This window comes from Ictalurus furcatus, chromosome 3 (assembly GCF_023375685.1).
Source record: "Ictalurus furcatus strain D&B chromosome 3, Billie_1.0, whole genome shotgun sequence".
Taxonomy (NCBI): Eukaryota; Metazoa; Chordata; class Actinopteri; order Siluriformes; family Ictaluridae; genus Ictalurus; species Ictalurus furcatus.
In genome coordinates this window covers 147,367-157,500 of record NC_071257.1, presented here as the reverse complement: position 1 = coordinate 157,500, position 10,134 = coordinate 147,367, and the positions used below count along the sequence as shown (strand labels likewise).

Here is a 10,134-nt window from a genome sequence, read left to right as displayed (position 1 = left end):
AGTTCCCTTTGGCTTGAACGCTTGTTTTCCGTGAGGCGTGTGCCGACGCCGCGTTTCTACATCGCGATGTTTGAGGGGAAAGACGTACCGTGTCCGTGGGACGAAGTCGAAACCACGATCCGGAACAGGAACCCGAGGACCCGGAGACTCCGAGCGCTCCGATTGGTCGTTGTTCTAGTGGGTGTTCCTATCTGCCGGTTGCCACGGTTTCTCCAGTAGTGTAGCACGCCTGTAAAAGAGACACGGCGAGCTACAGGACGTACGCAAACACCACGCACTTCACCACGGGTCAGTCGTCTTCCTGCGAAATACAAATAAAGCAACGTTCTTGCTGGACCTAATCGCACGGAGAACCTTTCGCTCTTTTCCCACGGCCATCTTTTACATCCGACACCGTGTGTACCGTGTGCCGCCGTTCCGTGTCTTGACCTATATCGGAAAAAACTTTTTTCCGGAGTTCTGACTGTGCAAGTGTTCACGCGTTCCCCGCATTCGGCGGTAACTTTAGAAAACCGTTCCAAAAACACCTTCTTCTTCGTTTTTTTCTTCGTTGTTCCTCGCACCGCGTTCCCAGTTTCGACCGAAAATAAACCGGCGGACGTGTTCGTGTTCCTGTAGCTGACAGCGCTGCCGTGACGTCATAGGAACCGGTTATTATTATTTCGTAATTTTTTAAACATTTTTAAAATGTGGTTTTTTGTTGTTGAGCGTTTTCTCTGGAGTGCACACTGCTGCCCCCTTCTGGTGTGACCGCTCGGCTTTACTCCGAGTCGTCCCGAACACCACGGACTCATTTCCGGGAGCAGAAACGCTGCGTGTCGTGCTCCGCCATCTCCTTCTCTCGTCGTCCGCGACAGCCACGTGGTGCGTATCGAACATCGCAGCGTATCGTCTAACCGATCGTCGGCACACGCCTGACGTCACGTTCAGATTTTTCTCCCTGCTCCTTTGATGAAACGGGTAAACGATAACGGCTTACAGCGCAGAGAGCTTCTTTCCCTTTTTTTAAATGGGTCCATTTGTTTTCTTTATTCGTTTTGTTATTGGTTCTTGATTGGCACATAGGACACATCGCTTAAGAGAGAGAGAGAGAGAGAGTGTGTGTGTGTGTGTGTGTGTGTGTGTGTGTGTGTGTGTGTGTGTGTGTGTGTTTCAGTCCAGATTTAATCTTTCTTTCTGAATAGTTGTTAATGTTTTTGAAAAGGAAAAAAAAATCATGAGCTCTTCCTTACGACCAAGCTAAGCTCGAGTGTGTGTGTGTGTGTGTGTGTGTGATGATTTTTCCTCCACAGAACACTGTATCATTATTGACCTGTTATCATTTTTTTTCCCTCAGAAATGTTTGTGTTCATTTGTTGTATTATAATTGATTGTGTAATATTCCTGCGCTGTGTTCCAATTCCGCTTTAACATTGGGATTCATTTTACTGAAGTGCGCCCTGGTTCACGCCCCCCAGCGCGAGTCAGAGCCCTTATTACTGTGTAATAAAACCGTAATTACAAGCTAACGAAGTGAAGCGCAGATCCGAGGAACTGAACAGCGAGACCACGTTAATCACGGTTACGGAGCGACGTGCGTGTGAATAAGCCACGCCCACAATCATAATACACAACAAAGAATTTCAGAAGAAAGAAAAAACCCCCCACAGATTTGTAGGAATTCTCTCATTATTATTTATTATTATTTAAGTTCAGATATTTTGCAGTAAGGCTCCTTTAACTGGACGTTGTTAACGGTGTTAACGAACGTTAATAAATGATAAACCGACGCCCCCAGTAAACAAACCCAAGCATGAGTACAGGTGTTAAAGCTGTGTGTCGTTAACGTTCACCGAGGTTAGAGAGTGTGTTTGTGTATTTATTGTTACGTGTGTGTTTGTCTGGTAGTTCGAATCAGCGGTCAGGTTTTAGATCACGCCGCGAGCCGCTTTATTTGCTTCTCGTTTTAAAAAGAACAGGGAAACAAAGTCGTCATGTTGCAGCAGTGCATTCTGGGTAAATTGTGCTCCTGGAGTCTTAACTTAATTTGCGCTGATGAGAAACACCTGAGCGGCCTTTAAGTCGGCGGCGGAGAGGATCTGAGGACGTAGGGGACGTGGACGAGGGCGTATTTAAATAAATAAATAAATAAATAAATCAGGATTGGAACACAGCCTCGGAGCGTCTCAAGTCTTAAACCAACTGCGAGCTTACACACGTCACGCTCTGTTCTTCGACCAAGGTTTCATTTTCCAGCTTTTGTGTGTGTGTGTGTGTGTGTGTGTGTGTGTGTGTGTGTCCTCAGCTGATGCTTTTCCATGTTGCTCTATTCTGCCGTATTCTTCTTTTTGAATGTTTTTATTTTTTTACTTTTTCAGCAGAGAACAAACACAAAGCTTTTGTCGTTGTTCAACTTTGTGTGTGTGTGTGTGTGTGTGTGTGTGTGTGTGTTCCTCAGGCTCTGAGACGTTTGTTTGTTTGTTGTTTTGGGGGTTTTTTGTGAAAGTCGGGAACATGAACACCGTTTGCTGCTAGCGTGTGATTGATTAATGGACTTGTTGATTTTTTTCCCTCTTGGGTAAATGCTGTAAACATTTCTGTAAAATCTGATTTCATTTCTGCAGAGAGAACGTCACACACACACACACACACACACACACACACACACACACACTTGAGAGAGAGAGGTGTGTTCACTGTACTATAGATCTGTTCATTTCTTTTAATCCTGGTGGTTAGTTTGTCCGTGCTGTTCGTCCTTCCTGCTGAGCCGAACCTCAACAATAAACCAGTTTCCTACAAAACGAACAGATTTTTATTTTCAGAGTTTGTTAACGGGATTAACTCCGAGCTAACGGATCCGCCCAGCGTGTTTAGACTGAAGAGCTTCGTTCAGTGTTAAACCTCACAGGGTCTTTTATTTTAAATATATATATATATCATTCTTATATTAACAAAATTGACAATCTAATGATGAATAATGAAGCTGAACACGTGTTGAACTGGTGAATATTTTTGTAATGATCTGTGACGGTGGTGAAACGGGAGGAAACCTGAGAACCGGGGAGAACCGGGGAGAACCGGGTCCTGTCCGACTTTCTGTCTGTCTTTTTCTGTCATGTGATGACTCTCTAAGGAAACTGTTTCATGCTTTTAATCTGATCTCAATAAAGCATTTCTAACACACTCAAAAGCACTCTTTCAACACGCAAAAGGACAAAAACGAAACGTTTCCACACCACAGGGCTTTACTACTGCGGGCTGTTTGTTCATTCATTCATTCATTCATTTATTTATTTATTTATTTACCTGTGTGGAGGTGAGACACTGATCATCAGAATAACGGCAGCCCCGTGTTGTTTCTCAGGATGTTTGCTTATTTCATTGACAGAACAAGAAAAAGGATCTCGGCTGTCCATCAGACTAGGAGGCGGGGCAGTAAACAGGAAGTAGCTTGGGTCGTAGCACGTTTTATTGATGGTTTACTCCACGATTCAGAGTCGACTCGTCTTACTGTTTAAACTCAACACCATGCTTTCAGACAGCGACGTTTATATCTGTGTTCAGATCCAGAATCCATTTTAATCGATATCGTTATTAATATTAATAACATTGATGGTGGATTTGGGAATGTAGTTGGTGTGTGAAGTGTGACGAGGAAATCAGGTGTAGTAGAGCATGTAGTGCAACGTGATCGCTCTTAAATACGAACAAATCATCATCATCACCATCACCATCACCACGATACGTCATGATGTCGGTTTCCTGATAAAATAAAACTGCAGGGTTCGATTTCTCCCAGAAACATTATTATAAAACTGTTTGGGTTTTTTTGTTTTTTTAAAACCCCACGAGTTTGATTTGATTTGATTTGATTTTGATGAAACTGCTGCACGAGTGTACAAATAAAACCGTGTTCAAAAAAAGAAAAATAAGATCTGGTCGCTTTAAAGCTTTAAAGACAAAATTCAAATGCGGATCGTGACGTAATAATCAGTATTGTGATCAACAATAGCGCCAGATTGTTCAGTTCCTGCAGGAGGAACGCTAAATCAAGGAAACGCCGCCGTGTTCGGAGGAGCGCGAGGGTCTTCAAAACGAACGAGTCACGTCACGTCACACGTGAACTTCCGTTCACGTGCGGCCAACACGAGTTTACCTGTGAAAGACGCGCAGGACGATTTCACACCGGCGCAAAATCAAACGTTTTCATCCGCGACAGTCAGAAACCCGGTCCGAGCTCCTGTACGCACCGTGACGGAGGACGAGGGGAAGAGGACGACGCTGCGTGGTTTTAACACCGCAGACACAATCTCCATGAACACCGAGTCTGTAGGAAAGAGTGGAAATAAAATCCTGACAAATATAAAACGGGTTATTTTATCAGCCGACAGCGCGGCACAACTTCTTCTGTTTCAAGAATATAATCAACAGCCGTGGTTCTCAAAGTGCTGTCTGTGTGTGTGTGTGTGTGTGTGTGTGTGTGTTTTAAACATTTCTACACAATCTACATTCTTAAAGCTTTATTAGTCATTGCTCATGACCGCTCTGTCCGTGTGATCCGATTGGCCGAGCTCATTTCAGCTGAACGGCGTGAACCCGAACCTCAGGAATGGAGGTCATGTCCACTTCAGCGGAGAGAGTCGCGTTTTTACTGTCGTCCGACACGTTATTACTTTTATAAAAGACGAGGAGGTCTGCGGACCGGGCTGATTTAGTTGTTCTTGCTCAGTGCGATGATTTTACTCCATAGGAAAGTAATGGCGCCTCGGTCTTCCCGCTTCATTCATTTCATTTTTATTCTCAGATCACGCCGCGTCATCAGACACGTCTAACGCGGATCGGACGTGGGATCAGTGCTTTAGAAACCTGTTCCCAGCGCTTTATTTCATCTTACACACTCGTGCTCCAACAGACTCATTTCAACGTGTGTTAGAGGTAATAAGGATTGTTGTTCGCGATCACACACACACACAGACACACACACACACACACACACACCCCTGCTTCTCCTCCACATGGTCAGCTTCAGTCTCATAAAGTAAACTGTGGGATTTTTTGTGTGTATAAATGTAGAAGGGCAGGATAAAGGACAGGAAGTTTCTCTTCTTCTGTGACGAACTGTGACCCAAACACTCGTCTTCAACTTTTGGTTCTTGTCGGTGTTTAATCTCTTCACACTGAAAATAAACTTGATTTGGGGAAAATAAAGAGCTGCTGTCAGTGATTCTCACCATAACCTTCACACTGACCACACCCACTGACCACACCCCACACTGACCACACCCACTGACCACACTGACCACACACACTGACCACACCCACACTGACCTCACCCACACTGACCACACTGACCACACACACTGACCACACCCACACTGGCCACACCCACTGACCACACTGACCACACACACTGACCACACCCCACACTGACCACACCCACTGACCACACTGACCACACACACTGACCACACCCCACACTGACCTCACCCACACTGACCACACCCACAGTGACCACACCGCTCAGCTGATCCTCTACATGTAGTTTATGTGAACGTGTGTTGACGGTGTGAGTGTGCTGTGTGATGTAACAGCATGGAGTGTTAATATCAGGGAAAGACGCAATTCCCACATTCCAGGAAAACCCGAGCAGGAGCACTGTTCATATAGCCAACTGTGTCTGTCTGTCTCTCCCTCTCTCTGTCTGTCTCTCCCTCTCTCTGTCTGTCTCTCCCGCTCTCTGTCTGTCTCTCACCTCTCTCCCTCTCTCTGTCTGTCTCTCACCTCTCTCTGTCTGTCTCTCACCTCTCTCCCTCTCTCTGTCTGTCTCTCCCTCTCTCTGTCTGTCTCTCACCTCTCTCTGTCTGTCTCTCCCGCTCTCTGTCTGTCTCTCCCGCTCTCTGTCTGTCTCTCACCTCTCTCCCTCTCTCTGTCTGTCTCTCACCTCTCTCTGTCTGTCTCTCCCGCTCTCTGTCTGTCTCTCACCTCTCTCCCTCTCTCTGTCTGTCTCTCACCTCTCTCTGTCTGTCTCTCACCTCTCTCCCTCTCTCTGTCTGTCTCTCCCTCTCTCTGTCTGTCTCTCACCTCTCTCTGTCTGTCTCTCACCTCTCTCCCTCTCTCTGTCTGTCTCTCCCGCTCTCTGTCTGTCTCTCACCTCTCTCCCTCTCTCTGTCTGTCTCTCCCTCTCTCTGTCTCTCCCTCTCTCTGTCTGTCTCTCACCTCTCTCCCTCTCTCTGTCTGTCTCTCCCTCTCTCTGTCTGTCTCTCCCTCTCTCTGTCTGTCTCTCACCTCTCTCCCTCTCTCTGTCTGTCTCTCCCGCTCTCTGTCTGTCTCTCACCTCTCTCTGTCTGTCTCTCACCTCTCTCTGTCTGTCTCTCCCTCTCTCCCTCTCTGTCTGTCTCTCTCCCTCTCTGTCTGTCTCTCCCTATCTCTGTCTGTCTCTCACCTCTCTCCCTCTCTCTGTCTGTCTCTCCCTCTCTCTGTCTGTCTCTCCCTCTCTCTGTCTGTCTCTCACCTCTCTCCCTCTCTCTGTCTGTCTCTCACCTCTCTCCCTCTCTCTGTCTGTCTCTCCCTCTCTCTGTCTGTCTCTCCCTCTCTCTGTCTGTCTCTCACCTCTCTCCCTCTCTCTGTCTGTCTCTCCCGCTCTCTGTCTGTTTCTCACCTCTCTCTGTCTGTCTCTCACCTCTCTCTGTCTGTCTCTCCCTCTCTGTCTGTCTCTCTCCCTCTCTGTCTGTCTCTCCCTATCTCTGTCTGTCTCTCACCTCTCTCCCTCTCTCTGTCTGTCTCTCACCTCTCTCTGTCTGTCTCTCACCTCTCTCCCTCTCTGTCTCCCTGTCTGTCTCTCCCCTCTCTCTGTCTGTCTCTCCCTCTCTCTGTCTGTCTCTCCCTCTCTCTGTCTGTCTCTCCCCTCTCTCCCTCTCTCTGTCTGTCTCTCACCTCTCTCTGTCTGTCTCTCCCTCTCTCTGTCTGTCTCTCACCTCTCTCTGTCTGTCTCTCCCTCTCTCTGTCTGTCTCTCACCTCTCTCTGTCTGTCTCTCCCTCTCTCTGTCTGTCTCTCACCTCTCTCTGTCTGTCTCTCACCGCTCTCCCTCTCTCTGTCTCTCCCTCTCTCTGTCTGTCTCTCCCTCTCTCTGTCTGTCTCTCACCTCTCTCCCTCTCTCTGTCTGTCTCTCCCGCTCTCTGTCTGTCTCTCACCTCTCTCTGTCTGTCTCTCACCTCTCTCTGTCTGTCTCTCCCTCTCTCCCGCTCTCTGTCTGTCTCTCACCTCTCTCCCTCTCTCTGTCTGTCTCTCCCTCTCTCTGTCTGTCTCTCACCTCTCTCTGTCTGTCTCTCACCTCTCTCCCTCTCTCTGTCTGTCTCTCCCTCTCTCTGTCTGTCTCTCCCTCTCTCTGTCTGTCTCTCACCTCTCTCTGTCTGTCTCTCACCTCTCTCCCTCTCTCTGTCTGTCTCTCACCTCTCTCTGTCTGTCTCTCACCTCTCTCCCTCTCTCTGTCTGTCTCTCCCTCTCTCTGTCTGTCTCTCACCTCTCTCTGTCTGTCTCTCACCTCTCTCTGTCTGTCTCTCTCTCTCTCTCTGTCTGTCTCTCACCTCTCTCTGTCTGTCTCTCACCTCTCTCTGTGTCTCTCCCTCTCTCTGTCTGTCTCTCACCTCTCTCTGTCTGTCTCTCCCTCTCTCTGTCTGTCTCTCACGTCTCTCTGTCTGTCTCTCCCTCCCTCTGTCTCTCCCTCCCTCTGTCTGTCTCTCCCTCTCTCCGTATGTCTCTCCCTCCCTCTGTCTGTCTCTCCCTCTGTCTCTCCCTCTCTCCGTCTGTCTCTCCCTCTCTCTGTCTGTGGCTGTCTGTCTGTCTGTCTCTCCCCTCTCTCCCTCTGCCTGTCTGTCTGTCTGTCTCTCTCCGTCTATCTGTCTGTCTCTCTTTGTCTCTTTCTCTCTCTGTCTGTCTCTCTGTCTGTCTCTACCTCTCTCCGTGTCTCTCTCTCTTACTCTCTGTCTATTTCTCTCTCTGTCTCTCTCTCTTTCTGTCTCTCTGTCTGTCTCTACCTCTCTCCATGTCTCTCTCTCTCTGTGTCTGTCTCTCTCTCCTACTCTCTCTGTCTATCTCTCTCTCTCAGTCTCCTCTTCTCTCTCTGTCTCTCTCTCTCAGTCTCCCTGCTCTTCTCTCTCCTCTCGCTCTGTCTCCTCTTTTCTCTCTCTCGCTCGCCCTCACTCTCCTCTTCTCTCTGTCTCTCTCTCTCTCTCCGTCTCCTCTTCTCTCTCTCTCTCCCTCCTCTTCTGTCTCTGTGTCTCTCGCTCTCTCCTCTTCTCTCTCTCTGTCTCTCTCTCTCTCTCCTCTTCTGTCTCTGTCTGTCTCTCTCTGTCTCCTCTTCTCTGTCTGTCTCTCTCTGTCTCCTCTTCTCTGTCTGTCTCTCTCTGTCTCCTCTTCTCTGTCTGTCTCTCTCTGTCTCCTCTTCTCTCTCTGTCTCTCTCTCTCTGTCTCCTCTCTCTGTCTCCCCTTCCCTCGCTCTCTCTCCTCTTCTCTCTCTGTCTCTCTCCTCTTCTCTGTCTCCTCTTCTCTCTCTCTCTCTCTCTCTCTCTCTCTCTCCTCTTCTCTCTCTCTCTCTCTCTCTCTCTCCCTCCCCACCTCCTCTTCTGTCTGTCCCTCTTATCTAATATCTTTCTTTCCTCTTCTCCATCTCGTTGTTTTTGGAATCTTCATGTAAACCGGTATTTAAATGTCACGCTTTTTCACCCCGTCTCCTTTATTTCTCTTTTCAGCCAGTCAGATGCACTTTGTCTTTCTCTCTCTCCGTCTCCAGGACCCCGACATCCTTTTCTTCCGAGGCTTCAGTTAAAGCAGGAGGGAGGAAACTCAAAAGCACTGGAACACTTCACTGTGTGTGTGTGTGTGTGTGTGTGTGTGTGTGTGTGCGCGCGCGCGCGCTGGTTACTCATCAGAATTTACATTTAAACGGTGCTAATTCCTCTCTTCCTCCTCTCCCCGAGAGATCGCTTTTCCTTTCGTCTGATCATCGTCGTTCCGTTCAACAGACCAGACGCGAGTGTAAACACCACCACAGCACGGCACCGTCGTTCCGACTGAGGACTCCTTCACTAATGTCATTTTATAATTAAAAGTAGATCATGAGGATGGTGTACAACGAGAAGAGGAGAACCTGGATAATTCCTGAGTGTTTACACCCTGAAAGTGAAAGCGGGTGGGATTCCTGTATTCGAGGGACCAGTATTTCTGTTGTGAGCACTTATAACTTTTTTTGCATCAACACAAAATCACTTCTAAATTAATTTCTTAAGGGGAACCATGGTTAACCAAGACCGTCGCTAAAAGCACTGCTAAGCTAACATGGCTAACGTTGCATTCGACTCGACTCCCCTCAGTGCGTTTGAGCTCAATGTTAGCATCCCAACAAGCTAGTCGGCTAACGTAGCGATCCGAGCGATAACGTTTACGATGTATTCACTTTCTCAAAACAGTGAACTGTACAGTCAGTACTCTACGTTTAACCTGCTAATGTCTCCACAGCCGTCTGATCTAAAGTCTGATCTGGAAGTCTGCCGTGTGAGCAGTCATACGGATTCGTCGTCGTTTCCGAGGACGAATTCCCAGTTGCAGGAAGTCGTAAACATTCGCGTTATGAGGTTTACTGAAAGCACGATGCGGTTACGCGGAGACCGAGGCGAACGCCGCGGCCGTGCTAACGTGATTGCTGAAAACGTCACTACGCGAAGATCTTCGCCACTTTGCTAGGCATTAAATATGGAATGTAACGACATCAGAATTAAACTAAATCTTCCTAACATGGGTGCATGTGATAGGAGAGCTCATTTCTGTTTGCTGAACACCGCAGTTTATTCGCTAAAAGCGTTTAGAGCGTTAACAATGTGCAAGAATTCCTATCCTGTAAATAAGTGCATTCAGGGAAGTCTTGCTAAACGATGAAATGAACAAGAGTCCAGCATTAATCTTAAAAAACAAATATTAAGACTTGTCAGGAGGGGATTTTAACACACACACACACACACACACACACACACAGTAGCCTATATGAAGACCTGGACCACCAGTCTAAAGCAATTCTCATTGAAGGGCATTTTATTATTATTATTATTATTATTATTATTATTATTGTACAACTCGATGGTGCTGGTGTGTAAGTCAGT

General features: G+C 47.5%; 1 protein-coding gene across 2 annotated transcripts in view; it reads left to right on the top strand.

Moving 5' to 3' along the window:
* Positions 1 to 2,783, top strand: part of ppm1aa (protein phosphatase, Mg2+/Mn2+ dependent, 1Aa) — an 8,538-nt gene extending 5,755 nt beyond the window's left edge. For both annotated transcript variants that reach the window (XM_053620215.1, XM_053620214.1), the window contains exon 8: positions 1 to 2,783. This exon is cut by the window's left edge and continues 473 nt beyond it. The gene's annotated coding sequence lies outside the window, so the exon portion shown is untranslated.
* Positions 2,784 to 10,134: the final 7,351 nt, after the last annotated feature.